This window comes from Ictidomys tridecemlineatus, chromosome 1, assembly GCF_052094955.1.
Source record: "Ictidomys tridecemlineatus isolate mIctTri1 chromosome 1, mIctTri1.hap1, whole genome shotgun sequence".
In the NCBI taxonomy this organism is placed as follows: domain Eukaryota; kingdom Metazoa; phylum Chordata; class Mammalia; order Rodentia; family Sciuridae; genus Ictidomys; species Ictidomys tridecemlineatus.
The window spans coordinates 182,030,450-182,053,009 of NC_135477.1; the positions used below are offsets into that span (position 1 = coordinate 182,030,450).

Here is a 22,560-nt window from a genome sequence, read left to right on the forward strand (position 1 = left end):
GGGCTCAGGGGTAGCACACTTGCCTGGCATGAGCGAAGCCCTGGGTCCCCCCCAGCACTCAGAGGTTTTTTGAAGTCAGGCAGTTCACACTTAGCATTTCAGCCCTTTAGCTAACTCCATGGAATTCATGAAACACTGAGCATCTGAAGCTGAGGGCCAGGCGTGCCCTGGTGTTTTGTAGATAAGGACTCTAAGCCCAGGCAGAGGATTGACTTGCCTGGTTAGTGCAGCTGGTTCAGGTGGCCTGGGGAGCAGGATCTGGGTTTTGATTTCCCCTTTGCAGTGCTTTTCACTGCCACCCTGCCTGCCCAGGGGCCAACTCTGGGTCTCTAGTGGAGAGGGAAGAATCCTGCCGTGCTAAAGACACGCTGTCTCCCATCAGAAGGGTTTTCACAACACCACAGTGAGTAGTTGTCTGTTTTGGGAACAGGGTCTTGTTATGTTGTCCTGGCGGGGCTCAAGCCATCGCCCTGCCTCACCATGTACCATCGTGGTCAGCTTTGCAGGGTTTTCTTGCAGGTTTTTTCCAAATAGTGTCACAATGGCTGCGGTGTAGTGGCACTTCCCTTGAGTGTGGCATTTGCCTGTCTTGAGCTTAGCATGGGGCGCTCACTGATGTAGAGCCTACCAGGGCCCAGTGCCCAGGACCTGAGCTGTAACAGGCCTTGCAGCAGTGAGGGGGCAACTCTGGGGCCCCTCTCAGTGGTGACGATGGTTTGGCACATTTCCAGTTCAGTGGCACAACTGAGCAGAGTTTACAACCCTGTCTGCTGTCACTTTTTATTGATCTATTGTACTCTTCTCACTGCTCTAATTGGCTGTTGGGAAGTGAACTGGATGATGTTGCTCGTTCATTTTCTCTTGGTAGCTAGCCGAGGAAGATGAGCATGTTGCCTACTCTGATAATAGTGGGCAATAGGCCTGGTCCATCAGTGAGGTTCTGCTGTGGACCCAGCAAGCTCTCCGGACCCTGCGGAGGCCCCGTGGGTGCCACAGAAAGCAGGAGCCCACCACTGCCTGGAAGAAGAAAAGGGTTCCCTTCCCAGCCAGACTGGATCACAGACCTCTCAGAAAGATTGACTGCAAGCTCCTCGAGGCCAGGACTAGCCATCAACCAGCCTCATTGCTGCTGTTGAAATGAGGGCACAATGGCTTCAACTGGGTTTTTGAAGGGAAACTTGATAAGTTCCCTTCGCCCAAGAAGTCACTTTACCCTTGAGCCTCAGTTTCCTCATTTAAGAAATTTTTTTTCAATGCAGGGATTTTTTTTTTAATATTTATTTTTTAGTTCTAGGCGGACACATCTTTGTTGGTATGTGGTGCTGAGGATCGAACCTGGGCCGCACACATGTCAGGCGAGCATGCTACCGCTTGAGCCACATCCCCAGCCCTCAATGCAGGGATTTGAGCCAGGGCCTCGTGCATGTTCTATTATTGAACTACACCCCAGTCCATGAAATTCTTGATAAGATTAAATGCTATTGACATGCAAACTCAGGCTATGCCCTCTTTCACTTCACTCCCAGTATTGGAACTACCTTGTCAGGACCTGACCCGGCGCAGAGTTTGAGTTGATGGCTATGAATCCCTTGCTGTAGTGCTTGCCAAGACCCAGCTGGGGAAGAGCTTCATCAGCCTTTTGAGAGACATGGAAAATGCCCCTCTCCCCGCAAACCTAGGCGAGTGTGCATGGCCTCGGGGACTGTCATAAGACTAGGAGTCCCAGGCTTACAATTTAACTCCATTGCTTGCTATTTATGTCACTTTGGGCACATAGTTTGCTTTCTGGTCCTCAGTGTTTACCAGATGAAGTATGTGAAGATGATTTGTAAATTATAATACTCAAAGTGTATTTTCCAAAGAAATGACCCAAACCCTCAAGGTTCTTTGCTACTTTTCTTTTAAGAGGACCCAGAGGGACAGCCAACTGATTTTTTTCTTCCTATTTTGGCTTCTCTTTGATTAATCATTTGTACTTAGAGAAAAAGAAAAAAGGCACCTGTACCAGGACCCAGGCCTGGGCTGAGTGAGAGAGAGCACAGTGGACCACACCCTTCCTGCCTCTGGGTGCTATCAGCTCAACACCAGGACAAGGTGCTGCTGGCACATGTGGGAAGATGGAGTCTGAGGACCGATTTGTTTCTTAGAGTGTTTTGGAACCTGGGGCCACGTACATGCTAGGCAAGCACTCTACTGCTGACTTTTACCCCAGCCCCTTTTTTATTTTGTTGAGATGAGGTCCTGCTAAGTTGTCCAGGCTGGCTATGAATGTGTGATCCTCCTGCCTCAGCCTCCTACTGCGTCTGGCATTTATCCAGTTTTTTAGCAATAGAAGGTGTTTGGCCATACAAGGCAAATTAGAAATGAGATATTAAATTGTTGCTCAGACTAATGGAGCATTCAGCCTTGGATTTCATCTTCTAAAAATTTAGAGTCAACTGCTCCTTTATTTAGTGAAATCTTAATTATATTTAAAGATATGTATCTAGGCATTTTAGAATCGTTCCTCACCCCATCCCCCAGTGCGAGAGCTGTCTTCTGCTGGGAGAATTCATGTATTTGAAGTGGAGATGTGGCCCTGAGCAGAAGCTTATTCATTGCCTTCCCCTGCCCCTTTGTCGAGTTTTCTAGTTGAGTGGCTGTGATTGTAGAAAATTCCTAATTGTCAAAGGAAACACAAGGTAGAATAGCAGTGTGAAGGATGTTGGTGGCAGCAGCTAAGGCAGCATGTTTACAGTCATGCTTCTGCACCTAGCTGAAGGAATCTCAAATGTTCTGAAGTATATATCTAGAGAAGAAATCAAAAAGAACAAAACTAATTTTGCCTCTGGGAGGTAATTATAAATGATTTTAATTTCCCTTTTCCTTTTCAGCATATTCTCAAATGAAAATGTTACAGTTAAATAAAAAGAAACAATGAAAGTTACTGTAATAACAAAAGAGAATATTATATTAAGGGGAAAGACCCGGGACTTTAAACTTCTGTATGCAGAGAAAAAGCTTGGTATGAAATAGTCCAAAATGTTGGATGTAATTATTTCTTTTTTGATTTTGTGTGTTTTCCACAAGCGCACGTGTTTTTTTTCAGAGGAGGAGGAGGTGTGTTTTTTAGGGTACCGTCGGGAGAACATCTAGTTCGCAGCCTTCCCGCAACTGAGCTCTGGAGATCTGAGGACATGCAGTCAGACACTGAGGGGTTCTGAATATGGAACCGGGGAGGGGGTGGCTGGGTCGCTGCTGCCTGCAGCATAGTTGCTCTCAGCGACAGACAGCCTGGGGCGATGAAAGGTTGCATTAATTGGGACCCAACCGCCTGGGAGATGGGAGGCCCGGGTCGCACGGGCTAGAGAAAGCCCAACTGTCCTTCCCCGCCAAGGGCAAGAGCCAGTTCTTCATTCAGGCTGCGTTGTCGCTGCTTCTGTTGCAGCCGGTCCCAGCCCAGCCAGGGCCCCGGGAGACTGTCCAGAGCGCCTGTCCAGAGCTGCACGTGCGGTTCTCGTTGGCGCTAGCAAGCTGCCAGCCCGACACAGAATGCAAAGCCTGTCCTTCTAGGCGGGCCGGGAGGAAGCAGGACTTCGCAAGCTAAGCCGCTCTGGTTCTCCAAGCCCCGAATGCTGTCCACAACACTCAGGAGGGGTCTGCAGCCTCTGTTGTGTGAGTCACCTGCTTAAACTAGGTGGAGCAGCGGAGACTGGGTCCCCCAGCCTCGCAGAAAAGAGAACACAATAATAATCAGGGGCCAGCGTCGGGGTTGGGTGTGTGTGGTTCAGAGCAGCTGTCTCGGTCACCTGGAGGTGGGGCTGGTGCCAGCCAACCGCACCGCTTCTCAAAAGCCCCAGATTGCCGCGGGGCAGGGCTGGGATGTGTGGTCCCAGGGAGTTTGACCAATGGCAGGGATAGTGTTTTGGAAGGCCTTTCCGCCCCGGAGCTGGCTGGTCCCCCACAGCGTGGCATCTTAGAGAAATACAGGTTGCTAGGCAGGAGGGGAGGATTTGCACAGAATGACCTTTAAGTGTAAACCTGCAGGACCAGGAAGCCTGAGGAGGGTGTGGCTGATGTGCTGGACACCGACCAGGGAGGAAGTTGCAGAGTCCAGGAGAGGCAAGTGTCCTCAGCTGTGTCCTGAACAGAAGTATCTATCTTGGGGCCACATTTATTAGCACATACAGATAAACTTCAATGACCTTCTGGATGCGGGGTGGGGGGCTAAGGGACAGGGAGACATGAAAAAATTACACCCAGGCTCCCTGAAGGGTAGACATGGAGTCCAGGTGTGACCGCACCCACACCAGAAGATACCAGTGGGCAGCTGTTCTGAGGGCCTGGAGGTTAAGAAGGACCTGGCTGGAGAGGGGAGTGGGGGACACCAAGACAGCTGAAGCTGGTGTGGATAAGGAGACCAGTGGGGAACACTCCTAAGAGGTTAGGACCATGGCTTGGGTAGCTGTGGGCACTGCCCTCATCTCCCGCTACCAAGTGCCTATTTACATTATCCTATGAGGTAAGTAGGACACACTCCTTTTTTATAGTTAGAAAAGCGGGTCAACAATACATCAAGTTCCCTCTTGTTCCAAAGGTTTTGCTGCCCTTTCACCAGGTATTTTAGTTCCCTTTTCATGACTGCAGCAAGATACCTGAGGCAGTCTTTATAAAGAAAAGATAATCATTTTGGCTCACAATTGTGGAGATGCAAGAGGTAGGACCTGCATCTGATGCTAAACACCAGAGAATAATCTCCCCCATTTTGTACTGTTTTTGTTTTTGTGGTACTGGGTGTTGAACCCAGGGGTACTCTACCACTGAATTGCATCCTCAGCCCTTCTTATTGTTTTGAGACAAGGTCTCACTAAATTGCTGAGGTCAACCTCCTGCCTCAGCCTCCTGAGTGACTGGTATTACAGGCTTGTGCCATACACCCACTTCCATCTGTTTATCAATGGATTAATCCACAGGTGAGATCAATGTCCTCATGATCTTATCACTTCCCCAAAGCCCCACCTCTGAAACTTGCTGCACTGGGGACCAAGCCTTTATGAGCCTTCGGGGATGTTTTCAGATCCAGATATAACACATGCATACTTGTGTTTTTTCTGGGGAGCAAGTCTTTGGCTTTCCTCAGGCCCATAGAAAAGTTCAGAGCCTTTTTTTAAAAAAAATATTTTTTGTTGTAGGTGGATACAATACCTTTTTGTTTTATTTTTATGTGGTGCTGAGGATGGAACTAGTGCTTCACGCATGGCATGCTTAGGCGAGCGCTCTATCCACTGAGCCACAACCTCAGCCCCAGGGCCTCTTAATAACAACAGTAGCTAACTATCTAGTGCTTATCTGGTGCCCAGCCCCTGGCATGTGATGCCATTAGCATTGCCAGACATCAGTGGGGTTGGGGTGGGACAAGGAAGGGCACTGTGCACCTCTGCTTTCTGCTAGTCCCAACTCCCCTGTCCTCTACCAGGGAGAAGAGAAAACCACCCACTGGGTGCCCCCCCTCCATGGCCTTTACAGGAGCCTGACCCTCTCATCACTCCCTCTTGTTAGGAGGAGGGGACAGCTGTCCCTACTTTGTTCTAATCCCCCTAATCCCCTGTAGTTTCCTTCACTATCTCCCAGTTTTCCCAGAGGAGGCTTACCCTCTTGCCACTTTTGGTTATTAGGTGGGTGGACAAGTGTCCCCTCACATGGGACTGTTGGTTGTAGCTGGGGCACCAAGCTCCTGCAGCCAGAGCCTGGCTTTGGTCTGCATGACAGGATGTGCTCTCTTGGGGTCTGTATGGCAAGGCAGGCTGCCCCAAAGGAGTCTTGGGGTCCTTTGGGAAGTGACACAGTGAGACTGCAGGTGCTGCCTCTCAGCACAGGACAGAACCTGCTGCTGGCACTCACGTCTGCTGATCGCTTTATGGCTCACTGTTGTAACTCTGGAATGTTCTAAAACATTCATTTCCCACAACTCTTCCAGGCTTTGGGAAAACTAGATGAAAACTAAAATTAAAAAACAGGTGGTAATAGTCCTGGGTCTTCCTGTATCCTGAGGGACACTTATGATTTTGTGAATTTGCAGGTTAAAAAAAAAAAACAACAAAAAAACAAACAACTGGTTGCATCGACCCCTAACTTTTTCCTACTTCTTTCCTTTAGCAACCTCTCCAGGCTTGCCTCCTGCCCTTGGGAGTCCAGCGGCACAGCCTTGGGCTCTGTCCTGTGCTGCCCAGTTGCAGTTCAATAAGCTGTTATCAGGCTGCAGGTCTTGGTTCCTGCTGCTTATCACCATCCCTCCACTTTCTCTTTTTATCACCCTACTTCTGGCCTCACTACAGAATGTCTTATTGTACCTGTCCTCTGGGAGTCTTTCCTATAACAAACACTGGATTGTTCTCCTGCCTGGCTTCCTGGTTTGCTATCAGTTATAGCTGCTGATACTGACTGTGAGCGTCAGCCCAGCTCATGAAAACAGAGCAAAGCTCAAAAACCCCAAACCAGACACGATTTGGCATCAGACGAATTTTTTGGTCAGTGAAAGAGCCTAAACGGTTTTGGAAGGACAGCCTTGGAAGATGACAGGCCTTCTGACTTCTGGCCATGCTGTCCCTTGGCTGCTTCTCTTTGAGAAGCTTCCAGTCACATTCCTTCCTGGAAAGTGGAGGAGGGGGCATCTCTTATGCCCCAAGCAGTGATTTAATCAACCTGTGATGCAAGCTAGATCAGAATTCAGTATCAGGCAGACTTGCAACTTACTCAAGCTAGCAGGGAAGTGGCACTGAAATACACATGTCCCACTTCTAAGGCACCAAGCGCCCTTCTTATGAACTCTGTCATGTGGTCAGTTTCCGTGTCAGTCTCCCTCACTGGGTTCTCAGTTCCTTTAGTGCAAGGACTATGTCTTCATTAGGGACCGCACACCTCTAATCCCAGCAATGCAGGAGGCTGAGGCAGGAGGATTGCAAATCTGAGGCCAGCCTGGGCATTTGGTAAGACCCTATCTGAAAATTTAAAAATTTTTTTAAAAAAAGAACTCCATGGTTCAATCCCCAATACCCCTTCCTCCCCTGCCAAACAAGCAAGCTGCAGACATGGTGGAACCAGATTCTATGAAAGAGGGATCTTGAGCCACCAAGGGAACAGGATTTGGATCTTTATCTTTACACCACAGCCTGCTTCTATCCCATGGCAGGCTTGGTGCTGGCGGATGAGGTGGGGTGTTGAGAAATTCTTAATAAGTGATACACTAGGGAAGGGTCCTTGGGACTGAATCTGGTGCTTTCTGGGAAAAGAAACTGAGGCTTGTCAGGCATGGTGGCACATGTCTGCTATCCCAGCACCTCGGGAGCTTCAGGCAGGGGGATGACAACATAGCAAGACACTATCTCAAAAAATAAAAAGGCCAGGGGGTTGGGGTGTGGCTCAGTGGTAGAGTGCTGGCATGCAGGAGGCACTGGGCTTGATCCCCAGCACCACATAAATGTAAAGTAAAGATATTGTTTCCACCTAAAACTAAAAAATAAATATTAAAAAAAATTTAAAAAGGGCCAGGATGTAGCTCAGTGATAAAGTGCCCCAGTATCAAAAAAAAAAAAAAAAGCCCCAGAATCCGGGGCTCAGACCTGTCACATAAAGAACACTGTTCTACTGAGTGATCAGAAGAATTTTTTCTTCTTCCTCCAAAGAACATTTTTTGGGTGAGATGAATGAGGGATGGGTGCCAATGGGTGACAGTCAATGAGTCTCTTTTACATTCACCCTCAGCAATAGTCCCTTCTTCTCAGGAAGAAGCTCTGTGTTTAGTGTCAGAGGGACACAGCTTTTCCTGGAGATCTTCCAGCTTCGAGTTAATTAATCTCACTTCTGAAGCTGTGAAATCTGAACAAGGCACACAGGTCCAGAGGGGTCTGGAAAGAAAACAGGCCCAGAGAGGTGACACTCACTTGAAAAGCTTGTCTAGAACCAGCAGGCAGGCCCAGGCGGCTTTAATTAGGACTTGGACACTGCGGACTCAGCCATAGGAAAGTGAGGACCTGTGGCAACTTTTTTTTTTTTAAAGATTTAATTTTTTTTGCAAGGCCTGAGTTTTAGACTTCTCTTAACTGCTTCCCCTGCGGCTCTGAAGCTCCCAGCTGTACTGCATGCCCAGCAACTGTTTCAATTCTTTAAAGATGTAGGGTCACTGATAAAGCTAGAAGGATCTTCAAGATCATCTAGTTCTAGTCCAGATTCCTCATGGGGAAGAGGGTATCTTACAGTGATAGAGCTCAAATCAGGTCATAGCTCCAAGAGCAGTCTTCCAAACTCATCAAGGTTTATTTTATTTTTGAGAGCCAGTCTTGTTCTGTTGCCTAGGCTGGCCTTGAATCCCCAGGCTCAAGCAATCCACCTGTCTCAGTCTCCCACACATCAAGGTTTAAAGTGGATGAAATTTTCCATATCCAGAGAATATCTGGAAAGATTCCCAGAGGGTGGTAACTGGGAAGGGAAAATGAGTGGCAAGAAACATTGGGAGGAGGGAGACTTAATATCCACTTAATATGTTTTAGAATTTTGTACCATAAATGTGTTACCTAATCAAAAAATAAATATATTTTTAAAGAACTCGATGACACCCTAAGTCTCCACTGCTCTGTTTTCCCTATTGTCTCATAATGGTGTAAGGCATGGCTTTCTGACTCAGGTTACTCCAGTGTGTAAATGATTCCCCAGGAGCAAGGTGGAAGTGGCAAGCCAGTTGGTTACACTTTGTGGCTAGAACAAGAGGAGCCTCCTGAACCTCAAGCCAATGCTGTCCCAGAGTCCCAAGTTCCTGCCAACTTTAACTGTGGTAGAATCTGATTGGATAAAACCCAGAGAAACACAAATCAATTAGGAGCCGTGATTTCATTCACTTCAGAACAAGCAACAGTCATTAACAAACCTTGATGGAAAGGTCTCCTTGAGCTCTGTCCTTTCCATGGCAACCAAGGTGCAAAGGCAGTGTCTACAGGGGAGTGTTGCAAGGGAAAAGTGAGCCATCTGCTGAAGCTTTTCCAGCTGTAGTAAAAGAAGAGAGGACAGTCAGTGATGTAGTCCATAAAGAGAGATTTTTTTTTTCAGAACTGGGAATTGAACCCAAGGCTTCACACCTGCTAAGCAAGTGCTTTATGACTGAGCTAAATCTCCAGCCCTCTATGGAGGTTTAATGCAAGAATCATGTGAACAAGTCAGAGAACCTGGCTCAAACTTCCCAAACTAGTTCTTCAATTCAGGTTTTGATTTTAAACTCCAGTTGCTGTGGAAAATTGGAATGTGGTCTGTGTTAGACTTAACAAAGAGACGAATTACAATCCTGCCACTTTCTGTGCAATAAATACTCATTTGCTTCACAGGGTCCTGAGGCCTTACTGTGTGCTGGGCCTCGTGGGGAACTCAGAGGAGAGATGCACTCTTCTACCCTCCTCATAGGTGTCTGTCTACATACTCCTATCTATTAATTTTGTGTACAGAACTATTATTTTAGTGGCTGTCAAACTGCTAATGTTTAGAGTTGCCTTTCTTGCTGTTTAGTGTTCCAAATGGTGTCCTGGAAGCAATATAATGACCCTGCCATCCCTCACCTAACTATATGCTGGCACTATGATAAGTGCTCTATAGGGATATTTCAGTTACTTCTCACATCAACACCATAAGTTACTTACATAGGTTGGAAACTGGGGCTCATAGAGGTTAAAAATTTTTGTGCCCACAAGAAGTATTAAAGAAGGCTGGCCCAGTGGGGCACACCTATGTGATTCAGCTACTGGGTAGGCTGAGGAATGAGGATCCTACATTTGAGGCCAGCCTGGGGGCAAGTTTAGCAAGACCTTGTCTCAAAAAAATAAAAAAAATAAAAAGGGCCTGGGATCTAACAATAGTAGACTGTTTCTAGCATGGTTGAGGCCCTGGGTTCAACCCCCAGTAAGGGGGCGGGGGCGCATAGAGTGCACTCTGGAAGCATGAGCGGTGCCAACAGACCTAGGTTCTGGTACTAGCCAGGTGATTTACCAGCTATCTGGCCTTGGGTGAATAATCCCTTTTAATCTTACTTCCTTAAGAAATAAGTTACTACTATTGCATGTGCTCATCGAGGAGTCTAATTAGAAGCACAAAAACCGCTCAGGAACAGGTATTACGAATGCCCGTTTTCCCCGGTGCAGCTAATAGTATTGTTTGTACAGTTGCGTATGGTTCTCTCTTATTAAGTGCACTCAGTCAAGCTGATCCCTGGGTCTGGGGATACTTGCTCAATAAATGTGAGTTGAATCCGTGAATCAATAAACTGAACTGAAGGCAAGGTCAGTCTTTGGGAGAATGGGAAGGCCACTCATAAAACGTCGATGTTCCCTTAACCCTTCAAGTTTCGGGCAACTAAAACTGTAAAATGTGCGAACTGACACTTCAGGCCCCGCTGCGTAGTTTTGCAACCGGATAAAACGCTGGGTAGGAAAGCTTCTGAAAAAGGCACATCCTCTAAGAACGTGAGAGCATGACTCACACCGGCGACGACCCACGCCCACGCTGCAGCTACAAGTACCAGCCCCCGCTACACCCGCTCTTCCTGGTTTTCCCCGGCAACCCGCCCCTCCGGCATCACGTGACAGGGGTGCCGGGCCGGGCCGCGTCCGCGATTGGCCGAGCTTCAGATCGCCTTGCGATTGGCCCGAGGCCGGCGGGCCTCCGCCTCCCTCCTCCTCCTCGCCGCGGCCCACGTGAGGGGGGCGAGTCACGCGATTTCCGGGAACCCGTCAGGAAGGACATAAACAAAACAAACCCGAGGCAGCATGGAGAGGGGCCGCGGCCCCTGCAGTGGAACCGGACCCATCCCCTGAGCGGCCCCCTCACTTACAGGTAAGTGCCGCTGCCCGCCGTCCGGGGCTCGTAGGGTTCTGGGCTGGGGGACCGGCCGGGGGGCGGAGGAGGGCCGCTGGCCTAGGAGGCAGTAGCGCCGGGGCTCTGGGCCGGGCCGGCGCGGGGCGGGGACCGGGGCTCGGGCTGAGGTCGCGCTCCGCGCGGGCGGCCGCCTGCTGGTCACGGGGGCTCCGCTCCCCTCCCCCACTCTGGCCCGGGACGGTTACATAAAAGCGCGGGGCAGCGGTGGATGGGACCCGCGGGCGGGCGGCAGGCTAGGCCGGGGGTGGGCAACGCCGGGGGTCCGCCGGGCCCTTCTCCGCTGTCTCGGAGCCCCGGGCCACGGCTGCCGGCAACCGGCCTGTCAGAGCAGCGAGCGGGTGGGAGGGGCTGGGAGGGGAGGGAGGCGACGCTGGCGGGGGAGGAGGAGAGGGGCGTGTGGGGAAGGGCCGGGCCGCAGAGGTTGGAACCCGGCTGGCAGGAGACGGGGAGGCGCGGGCTGGGATGGGGGGTCCTGGCAGGGGTGTTTCGGGGGTGGCCGCACCCCCTTCCGTCCCCGCCCCAGAGGCGACAGGCGAGTGGGGCCTCCCTCTCGGGATTTGTTTATATGTCTTCTCAAAGCAGCTTGTAGCTGCTCGGAGGCGGAGCTCTCAGAGCTGAATGGCGTCCGATGTTGCCCAATGGGAAAGGCGGGAGGAGGACCCCGTACCAATAGGCACAGGGGAGGCGGTGCCATGGGACCCCCCAATTGGTTAGGCTGTGCAGGGGGTGGGTCTGGTGGGGCGGCCATGTTAGATGGGAGGGGACCTGTGGTGGTGGGTCACTGAAGGGGAGGAGACAGGGCAAAGGGCGAGCGAGCTGGGCCGGGGGCGTCTCGAGTGTCCGGAGGCGAGACCGCTGGGTCCAGGAAGTAGCTCAGGGGGACCTGGCCCCAACCTACCGCTCTCCTCCCACGAGCGGAGGAGGCAGGGAAGTACCGAAGGCAGCCAAGCCTCCCCTGGGGGTGGTTCCTGGGACTCGATGGAGCTCAGCCTCTGGATTCTCAGTCCCGCTCGGCCCTGCGCTTCCTGACAAACCCGGCCGCCAAACCCTGTAGTCGCCCTCCTTTAACCCAAGAAAGCAGACCCTCTACTGTCTGTGAGCGGGCTTGAGCCTTAAGACTACCTTAAGGAGGTACTTGGATAGCTAGCGGTCTGAATTTCTGCACCAGGCCTCAGATGGAGGCAGGCAGCGAGGGGGAAGTTCTGCTTTTCTGGGTTTCACCGAGAGAAAACCGGGACTGGAAAAGCCAAGGAAGTTGAGGACTGGGTGGGGTTTCTGTTTTTTTCGCCAGGATGCCTTCTAAAGATCAGGTCCAGTGGTTGTCCTAGGCCTGGTACTAATTTGCCCCTCTTGCTCACATAAATTGGTAGTTCACGTAAATGAACTTCATGAGAAAACTGAGCCTTGAGAATGATTTAGGTTCAGTAGTTCCTTAGGACTTTCTTTTGCTAATACTCTGCAAGTGAAAAAGAGGATCAAAGTCTGATCTTTTTTTAAAAAAAAAAAAAAAGCAGGAAACGACCGATATTTTGTGATTTTTGGTAAACTGTCACTTGATTGTTCTCTGAAATATATTTTTTCCCGGTTTCTTTTAATTCAGAACAGCTAAGAGATTCACAAGGGCAGGGAAATGGTATGCAACTAGAAAATCACTCATTTAATTGCACCGTGATTACTTCAGCATCCTGTTGGCCTTGTTAAGTGCTTAATATAAACTTAACGTTAACATAATTTTCGACTACATCGGTATTGTCAAGGGTACCAGGCTATTGATGCATCTTTGGTTAAGCACTTAGGGGTAGAAACATGCCATAGATATATCATGCAGGGTTTTTTTGATTATATTTATTTAGAAATTTGCATTCTCTCCTTTATCAACTGGAGAAAAGTATTTGGTAAATAAATGATTTAAAGGTTTTTTTTTTGTTATTAGTTTTGTATGATTGAATCAGTTATGATAATGATATGTAAAAAACTGGTGATATAGCTCTGGTAGAGTGCTTGAGTAGCATGCACAAGGCCTTGGGTTTCATCCTCCACAACACACATACACACACCCACACACAGTAAAAATATTATCCCAGATAATTTGGTAAACTTTTTACTTAAGCATAACTTACAGTTAATAAAAATATTAGGGTATTATGGCATGTTAAAGTTGGGCATGTGGCATATACTTGTATTACCAGCTACTCAGAGGCTGAGGAAGGAGAATTCCCAGTTGTAGGCCAGCCTGGGCAAATAGGCTAGACATTGTTTCAAAATAAAAGGCAGATACAACCATAAAAAAAGGTTAATACATATTAGTTCTTATTAGTAATGTGTTGTTTTCTAAACCCTAGCCCTTTACAATGTCAGTTATAAGAGTATATAGCTAAAATTAAAACCAAACAAAAACTGTTTGATACCTAGAATACTTAAGGCAGGTTTTATTGTTGAATTGGTTGACAAAATCAAGTAGTGTTGTTTATTTAATATTCTCATTCCAAGAACAGCAAATACATCTAACATCTTTCTTGGATGGGATTATTTTATATGACCCATATAGCAGCTTTGAATTTTTTATTTTTAGGTATTTATTCATTTAGAGAGGATTTCTCTCTGTTGCCCAGGCTACGTTTTCAGTGATTAGGTTCAAGCAGTCCTTCAGATCTGGGACTGTAGGTCCATTCCACCCATCTGAGCTCTGGGATTTTCTGTGCTTGTCTAGTAATCTCAGAAAAGGCTAAATAAATACATCAGGAATAGATTTTGAATGCTTTACTTACTATCATTCTGTCGTGAAAGGTGCAAATAAATTTTTACAAAGACACTGAGCTGTTTAGTTTATTGGCTGGATGTGTGGGGGTTCTGAATACCAGAGTAAGGAGTAAAGGAGTAACTAATATGGTTGCTGGTGATGGGTAAATAAATTGGTGACAGTGGAAGCACAGGGAATTTGCATCTTGACTCAGTGTAGTATCAGTTTTTAAGAAATTAAGAGGGCTAAGTTCACTATTTGCTTTTGAAGTTTAATTTTTATTCAGGATTGGCAGTTATGTGATTTTGAAATGAATTAGCAGAGGCTTGCTTCTGTTTGGTCTTGTACTTGGATATTTGGGGAAAGAATTCATTGAATCTTGCATTATATTCAGCGTTTCATTCCAGGCTAGATACATTTGTCAAATTGTTGTGATTGTTTTAAGACCGGGATTGACAAGACTTTTTCTGTACACAACCAAATAGTTACTATGTAGGCTTTGTGGATCATATAATCTCATTTCATAACAACTGGACTCTGCAATCTGTAGCATGATAACTGATTTAAAAAAGCCATAGAAAAACATGTTGGGGCTGTATTGCAATAAAATTTTATTTCTAAGAACAGGCTGTACCTCCATGTGACCCATAGCCATTGTTTGTCAACCCCGTTTGTTTTTGGAAGACATTCACTGAGTTTTAAGTACTCAGAAGTTAAGGTGCTGCAAAGTGTGAAAATACACACTTCAGGTAATATTTGAGTATAGCTGACTGTGTGTGTGTGGTATATATCCTGCCTTGAAATTTTTTGTACAAGAGCATATGGCAACATATTTTTATTTCATTTCCATATAGATATTTTCCTGAAAAGATGTTTAAAGTATATATTGGTATAAATCCTGTGTATTTTAGAGATGTATTCTGATTGAGAAAATTTTGACTCTTTAAGGTAGGATATCTAAGAATCATATATTCAGGATATGGTCCTAATGAGGTTTAAAAGTACAGTTAGCACTACATGTGGTGGTGTGGTGCATGCCTGTAATCCAAGAAACTCTGGAGGTTCACAAGTTCAGGGTCAGCCTCAGTAACTTAGATCCTGCCTCAAAATAAAAAATAAAAAGGGCTGGGGATATAGCTCAGTGGTAAGGTGCATCTGTTCAATCCCCAGTTTTTTGTTTTTTTTTAAAGTTCAATTGGTATGTCATTCCTAACGAAACTGTGTGCAGCTATTTCAAGAAATATTAAGTGACTAGGTAACCCCCAGAGTTCTTATATTCAGATATACATTAATTTAGAAGCCATACTGAACATGCTGTTGCCTGAGATACTTATAGAATTATTTTTAAAGCCTCAAAAGATGCAGGTTGTCTTCTCTCTCCTCCTTCGAAGAATGTCAAGTGGTACTAAGTGTCCGGTGAAGCAGAGACATCACAATTTAAAAGTATTATTCAGGCAAATACTTAATTTTTTTCATCTGTTGCTTTTGCTTTGTTTTAACGTAATTCTTCCTTTTTGTTGACTTAAACTGGATTTTTTGGTGAAAGCATTAAAGTTTTGAAATGAGAATACATTAGCCTTTTTGAAGTGAAGATATTTTAGTTAGCCTAAGATTTGTCTAGATGTTATGGGTAATCTCAGTTAATTGGTAATGGTGGGGATTAATGTTGTTTCCATCTCAGGAATGGGTTTTGGGAAATTTTTAGTTATTGTGTTCTCAGGCTCTTGTGCTTTAAACATACTAGTATTTTAGGCTGCTTAGAACCACCTCCCAAATCTGGACTTGAGCTTCATTGACCTTTCACTTAGCTTTATTAACACTTGCTTATTAGTACAGTGTTTATCTTCTGATTAAACTGTGAGCTCCTTGAGGTCAGAGTCTGCCATTTATTTCTGTATAGTCACTGCCTCACATTGTACCTAACACCTTTTAGTGCTCTTGAACTGTTTAAATAAATGTATGCATTGCTAAGAACTGCTTACTGGGAGATGATAAAATTGATTAGTAGTCATATTGGGCTTTTCTTAGTTGAAAGGGAAGATTTAACTACTATCTGTTCAAACAGAAGCCTTTAAATTGTAAAATTGAACCCTGAAATTAAGAAAGCTATTTGATACTAAAAAATCCCTTTAATTTTTTTGTTAAAAGTTTGTTTTCAGATATATTCCATTAGTTAAACTTACTTTCCAGGTGTGTGTGTATGTGATATTGTGCTTTGTTAGCTACCTTGGTTTTGAGTCTTTGAGGGGTATTAATGGAACTTCTTCCCTTCTGGGAGAGGGAGCACTATTAAGTTATTCTGCTGTGTGTGTAGTGCTGAGGATGGAACCCCGGGCCTCATACATGCTAGACTTAGCACTCTACCACGAGCCACATCCCCAGCCCTGTTAAACCATTCTTGTTAAACAGTTTTCTAAACTGCTGCTGACCTCCCTGCTCATTCCAAGCAATTCTTGTCTTCTCATCATTCCATCTCAACACCACAACCACTTTTCACTTGTATATCTTTGGGTGTTACTATTTCCTGTGAAAATGAAAGCCTCATGAGCTTGCTGATTTCTTGTTCAGTTTTCTTCAGTATAATGTTTTGTCTTTGAGGGTTTAAAGTTCCCACTTTGGCTGCTACACACCTGCTGAAATTGCCACCTTTTCTATTAAAGTATTGTTATTTACCAAGAAATTTAAAATATTAACAAAAATAGAACTTAAAAAAGGTCCTTGATGATTGTGGGGAGGAGTTCTGGGTAGGGTAGATGTACTTGTGTTCAAAAGATTAATTTTAGAATGCCATAAAATAATGGCAAGACACCTAGCACCCTACTTGTGCTATGTAAAATGAGGTGGAGTGTAATCCCAGCTACTGGGTAGACTGAGGCAGGAGGATTGCAAGTTCAAGGCCTGCCTATGCAATTTAGAAAGACCCTGACTTAAATAAAAAATGACAAGGACTGGGGTTGTATAGCTCAGTGGTAGGGCACTCCTGGGTTCAATTCCCAGTGCCACAAATAAAGATTAAGGGAGTTGCACAGTTTTGTTTTGTTTTTTTAAACTGCTTTTGGGTAACATTTCCATCCTTACTGTTGAATCCTCTACTGGAATTGCTGAAAGACTAGGAAGGAAGACATCCTTTGTGGTCCAGTGTTATAATATTTTGGGAAAAAAAATGTTCTGAACATGAAGGATGGGGACTTCTAACTCTGTCTTGAAATGTTGGAGAAGCCTCACTGAAAAAGTGGTATTCAAACTGAGTTTTGAAGAATAGTGAAGGAAGCCTTCTGGCCCAGTTGAGGTACAAGGGTACAACATGTATAGGTAGGGCTGGTTCTAAGGGGGCTTGAGCTAAGGCAGAGGTGGGAAGGATGGAAGAGTAAAACAGACGGTAGGATGTAGGAGGAAAGAACTGGTTTACTTTTACCTTGCCCTCTAATTCTCTTGGGCCTGCTCTAAACTGTCAAGTTGCTTGGACTCTGTTTTTCTCTTCTGTAGCCCTGACTTTGGTTAGTTGGTCTTTCCCCTATTTTTTAGATTTTTTAAATCTCTAGTCAAAGTCTGACCCAATTCCTTCCTCTCTTCTAATCTGCAGGTACAGTACCTTTCGTTTTGATCCTGTGTGTCCCTTACCTTCATTTGACTGTGACCTCATTCTCATCCTTTGTTTTCTAAGATTTTCATTTTGACCTGTGCCTTTCCTTCCTTTTGCTTTATTTAAAAGCAAAACAGATAAATAGATGTTTTCACAGTCTTTTTCTGTGATTCCCTCTTGGGAAATATTATAAAATGAACTAGTCTTTTTTTTTTTTTTTTTGGTATTCTGGGGTTTTGAACCCAGAGGTGTTCTACCACTGAGCCACATCCCCAGCCTCCCCGTTTTTTTTTTTTTTTTTTTTTTTTTTTTTTTGAGATAGGATCTGGCTAAGTTGCAGAGGCTGGCCTCTAATTTAAGATCTTCCTGCCTCAGTCAATCCAGTAACTGGTATTATAGGTATGTGCTCAGCATATCAACTGTCCTTGACACCTATCTAAGTACTACTTATCTCTGTTTCCTTTTATAAAACATTTTTCTTTATATTCAAAGATGCCACTTCTCATAGGCAACAGTGCAGAATGTGACTACTTGTGGGCCAACTTTCTCCTTTCTATTCACCTTAAAATTGCTTTGTGTAAAATTGTTTTGAATATTTGGGTTGCTTCCAGATTTCAGTAGTTAATATATATATTGAGATCTAGTTGGGTGCAGTGCAGTTAATCCCAGCAACTCTGGAAATAGGAGAATCACAATTTTGAGGCCAGGCTTAGCAGTTTAGGCCCTTTCTTAAAAACAAAACAACTTAAAAACAAAGACTGTTGATGTGACTTATTTGTAAAGTACCCTGGATTCAATCCCCATATCTAAACAATGAAGTAAATTTTTAAAAATGAAATCCAATTCAAATATTCCCTCCCCCATAGACTTTCCCAGATTGTCTTAGGTAGAATTGGTAGTATTCTAGTCTGGTTTTCTTTTTCTTTTTTTTTTTTTTTTGGTACTACTGGGGATTTGAATGCAGAGCCTTTTGCATGATAGAAGTGCTCTACAACTGAGCTATCTCCTCAATCTTTTTATTTTTATTTTTAAGCAGGGTCTCTCTAAGTTTCCCAGGCTGATCTTGAACTTGCCATCCTCCTACCTCAGCCTCCAAGTGGCTGGGATTACAGGTGTGCACCACCATACCCAGCAATTTTCTAATGTTTTATAAGTAACTCTTTTAAAAATTAGCCTTTTTTTTTAAAGAGAGAGGAGAGGGAGAGAGAGAGAATTTTAATATTTATTTTTTAGTTCTCGGCGGACACAACATCTTTGTTTTGCATGTGGTGCTTAAGATCGAACCCGGGCTGCACGCATGCCAGGCAAGCGCGCTATCGCTTGAGCCACATCCCCAGCCTCCCCAAAATTAGCCTTATTAAAGTATAATTTACATAGAAATTTCTTTTGATACCCAGCACTCCCCCCAAAAAAAGTTTCTACAAATACATGCTGTCATCTAACCACCACTAGCTGTGTCTGAAACATCTCCCTCACTGCAGAAAGGTCCATCTTGATCCCTTAGCAGTCAGTTCTCCCCCACCCCTGGCTCCAATCACAGATTCACTTTGTATCACTGTGGTTTTGTCTTTTTGGAATTTTATATAAATGCAATCATAGGGTGTGTTGTCTTTTGAGTCTGACTTCTCTCACTTTAACAGTGCTTTTCAGGTACTCATGTTCTGTTTTTCAGTTGCACCCTTGTTTTTATGTATTGGATATACCATAGTTTGATTACCCTGTCATTTGCCAGTTGAATATTTGGGTTGCTTCCAGATTTAAGGCTGTTGAGAATAAAGCTGCTATAAACATTCATGTAATGATCACTTAAATACCTGTCCTAACATTAACTACCTTTTATTTGGAAGTCAAGTTGCGGTGCAGTCTAGAGTGAACGTCCTGGAGTTAGCTGCCTTCACAGACCTTGTCCTGCCCTGTGGTTCTGAGCATTTCTCAGCTTAGATTCCCCATCTGTAAAATGGGGCGAGGTGGAGCCTGAAGCAAGCTGAGGAGCACATTCTTGTTCAAGTCATCATCTTACCAGGACTATGTACCCAGTGTTGTCAGATCTCATTTTTCACTCTCACAAAAGAGTGATATTTGATATCAGGAGTCAGAAATTTTCCTAGAAATTTTCCAGTTAAGCATTGGCAGTTAAAATTAAAAAGTTTAAAAACCTGTGTGTGGGCTGAACAAAACGAATCTGTGGGCATTGATTTCTGGCTGCAGTCCAGTTTGAGACCTCTGCTTTAAATCTTTAGTTAACTTTGTTTTCTGTTTCTAAATGTACTACTACTAGTAGAGTGCATTTATTAGGTTTATTTTGTTTTATAGCTTAGCTTAATAGCTTGCTGGTTGTCCCTCCTCCCAAATTAAAAGCAAATGAATGGGGTGCTGTGGTGCACTGTAATCCCAGCGGCTCAGGAGGCTGAAGCAGGAGAATTGCAAGTGTAAAGTCAGCCTCAGCAAAAGCGAGGTGCTAAGCAACTCAGTGAAACTTTTTTTCTAAATAAAATACAAAATAGGGCTGGGGATGTGGCTCAGTGGTTGAGAGCCTCTGGGTTCAATCCCAGTGCCCACCCCCCCCCCAAATGCTAAGAGCATGATGGAGGGCTGGGACAGGGTTCTGGTCACTCTTAATACTTCTCTGAGAGCAGCTGATTTTATTCAGTGCTGTTTTCTCAGAAATTCGGATACTCTGCCTCCCTTGTTTGGTTGATTTTGAACCATTTCGAGACAAGTATGGTACATATCAAACACTATAAGAAACTAAAGTGTTATGAGTATACACTAACTTTTACATATGTTCTTCAAGTTGCCTAGAATCTATGGAGAAGCCACAATATTAAAAAAAAGTGATAAATCATGTAATTGCATAGTAAGAGCAGTAATCTCTCTGGAGGCTCATTCCTCTTGTAATTTATCAAGTAATTCTTTATATAAAGATAACTAGTTTGCAAGTTTATGAATTGCTTTGCAAATACAAAGATTATTTTGCCAATTAAACCAGCATAATTGACAAATCACCCTCATAAAGCTGGGGACAAGGTGTTAAATGATCTGTGTTGCTTGGGTATCCCTTTCACCCTAATTCCAGGCAGCTGAGTTTTCGCAGTAATTAAGTGGGGAATTTAGAAAGATTCTGAGTTGAATTTAGGTTTATACCATAACTGCATCATCTCAGGAATTTCATTATCAAGAAGGAATCTGAGTAAAAATAACCACCATTTCTCGAGTGTCTGTTTTGTGCTCCAGCCTGTGTCACAGTATCCCTGCAAAGTAAGACCTGGAATTCTTAAAAGAAGTCAGGTAGGCATCTGGAATGAAATTCCAAATATTGGCTTGTAAAGAAGAGCCTTAAGAGTTTGCTTCCCTTAGAAGAAGGCTTTCAGGGGTATTAGAACTAAAGAGGCACTCAGCCCTCCTGCATATTGGAAGAGTGGCTGTGGAACTCCATGTAGGACATCTTGTAGTCTGGTGGCCCCAGGTTCCAGATAGCTGTTGTACAGTCTTGTGCTGGTGGTGTACCCTGTTTCACACAGTAGGAAGGAATTTGAAAATTGCCTCCAGTGTATGTACACGCCTCTTTCAAAAAAGTTGGATCTGAGAAAGAAGGGAGGGAACCGAGTCAACCTGATGGTGGGCATGGATCCCTGCAGTAGGAGCCTGGGATGTAAGAGTATATCTGCCAAATCCTGTGAGGGCTGTTTCCTGTGTGCTCTAATGTGTTCTCAACACTCTGTGTTGGTGCTGCTGCCTTTCATTGTACTCTTCTCTTTTTGCATTGGGTAGATTTCTGCAAAACAACTTAGAAAACCAAGTGATTCCTTAAAACTAAAAAAAAAAAAAAAAATTCCAATTCTGGGCATTAAACCTCATGCATACTAGGCAAGTATTCTACCACTGAGCTACATCTCCAGCCCTTTTTTATTTTGAGACAGGGTCTGCCAGAATTGCCCAGGCTGCCCTCGGATTTGGAGTCCTCCTGCTTCAGCTTCCTGAGTTGCTGGGATTACAGGCTTGCACCACTGTTAAAGATTCAAATCTTTGCTGGGCATGGTGGCACATGCCTGTGATTCTAGCAACTCAGGAGGCTGAAGCAGGAGGATCCCAAATTTGAGGCCAGTCCCAGTAACTTAGCAAGACCCTATCTCAAAAAAGGGACTGGGGATGTAGCTTAGTGGTTAAGCATCCCTGAGTTCAGTCCCTAATACAAAGAAACAAGAGATTCAAATCTTTAACATAAAATGGTGTGTGTGTGTGTGTGTGTGTGTGTGTGTGTGTGTGTGTGTTTTGAGAGAGAGAGAGAGAGAGAGAGAGGAGAGAAATATGAGCATAATGTAACATGTTATCAGTTCAGTGCCTGGATTCAGTGTATTTAAATAATTTTTAATCCTACTCCTTCCTCTGTTCTTTCCTCATTAGACAAGAATTATCTCAAATCTTTAAAATCAACTGCAAACAGAACACTTAACTGGGGATATTGAAAATTCAGGAGTTCAGTTTTTAATATTTTACTGTATGTTACCACAGTGGTTCAAGATTCATTAATAAGCTACTCAGATACTTTGGAGCATGTTAGAGATGCTCAATAAATAGATATTGAATGACAACTTTTTGTAATGTCCTCATTTTGTATGCAGAGTGTCATACCTGGTTCCTTTTCTATAAAGACCTGTGGTCTTTTGCATTCATTCCCAGCCAGTTTGTTTGAGTCTTGTTCTGGAAAGGCTCTGCTGTGGACTCTAGTGAAATAGACAAGAGATAATGGTCAGCCTCAAAGATTTTGCAGTCTGGTAGTAAGAAGCAAGGGGCTGGTGAGGCAGAGGAAGAAAAATGTGAGCAAGATAATGAAAGCCAGAGTCTTACTGTTTTGGGATCTTTAGTAAAGTGGGATTATAAGTACCTCAAGGATTTGGAGTGATGGGAAGATCAATCTAGTATTATTGTTTATTTATAGAAGAGTAGTGGATGATGGAGTTGAGAACCCCGCACAGAACCTAGTATCTGAATATCTTGGATATCCAAGAGATGTTTGGGAGTTGCTGAAGGCAGTGGATTTTGAATTGGGGCCAGAGAACTGGAGAGAAGGAAAGGCTGAAGGCAGGAAGACCGCATGTGGTAAATTTAAGTTGATGAAAGCCACATAAAGGCTGAGTGAGTGTGAAGGGCAGAGTCAGATGGATACATTTGTGCTCAGCGCAAGGTAAACAGCTAGTGTACCTTAAAGAGAATCTGCATGATTTAATAAAGCGACTGGGGAGGAGGATAAGAGAGTCAACGTTGAGATCAGCCCTCTGTGCCAGACTGTCAGAACAGCAGCCTTGGGTGAAATGGTGGGATGTTGTGTGTGAGCAAACACAGAGGT

The 22,560-nt window shown here is 44.7% G+C and overlaps 1 protein-coding gene and 1 long non-coding RNA gene across 10 annotated transcripts in view; one reads left to right on the forward strand and one right to left on the reverse strand.

The window, feature by feature from the left end:
- Positions 1-8,843: 8,843 nt before the first annotated feature.
- Positions 8,844-11,510, reverse strand: LOC144378464 (uncharacterized). The gene is made up of 2 exons (XR_013440144.1): positions 10,847-11,510; positions 8,844-9,015 (listed from the first exon to the last, which is right to left on the reverse strand). It is a non-coding gene; the product is annotated as an uncharacterized LOC144378464 (long non-coding RNA).
- The window catches only part of Crebrf (CREB3 regulatory factor), a 50,595-nt gene continuing 38,691 nt past the window's right edge, over positions 10,657-22,560 (forward strand). For 3 of the 9 annotated variants that reach the window (XM_078052512.1, XM_078052489.1, XM_078052519.1), the window contains exon 1: positions 10,657-10,848. The gene's annotated coding sequence lies outside the window, so the exon portion shown is untranslated. Of the gene's footprint in view, positions 10,849-11,681; positions 12,022-22,560 lie in introns of those variants that run through there. The other 6 variants (XM_078052481.1, XM_078052494.1, XM_078052478.1 and 3 more) reach the window with 3 other exon arrangements.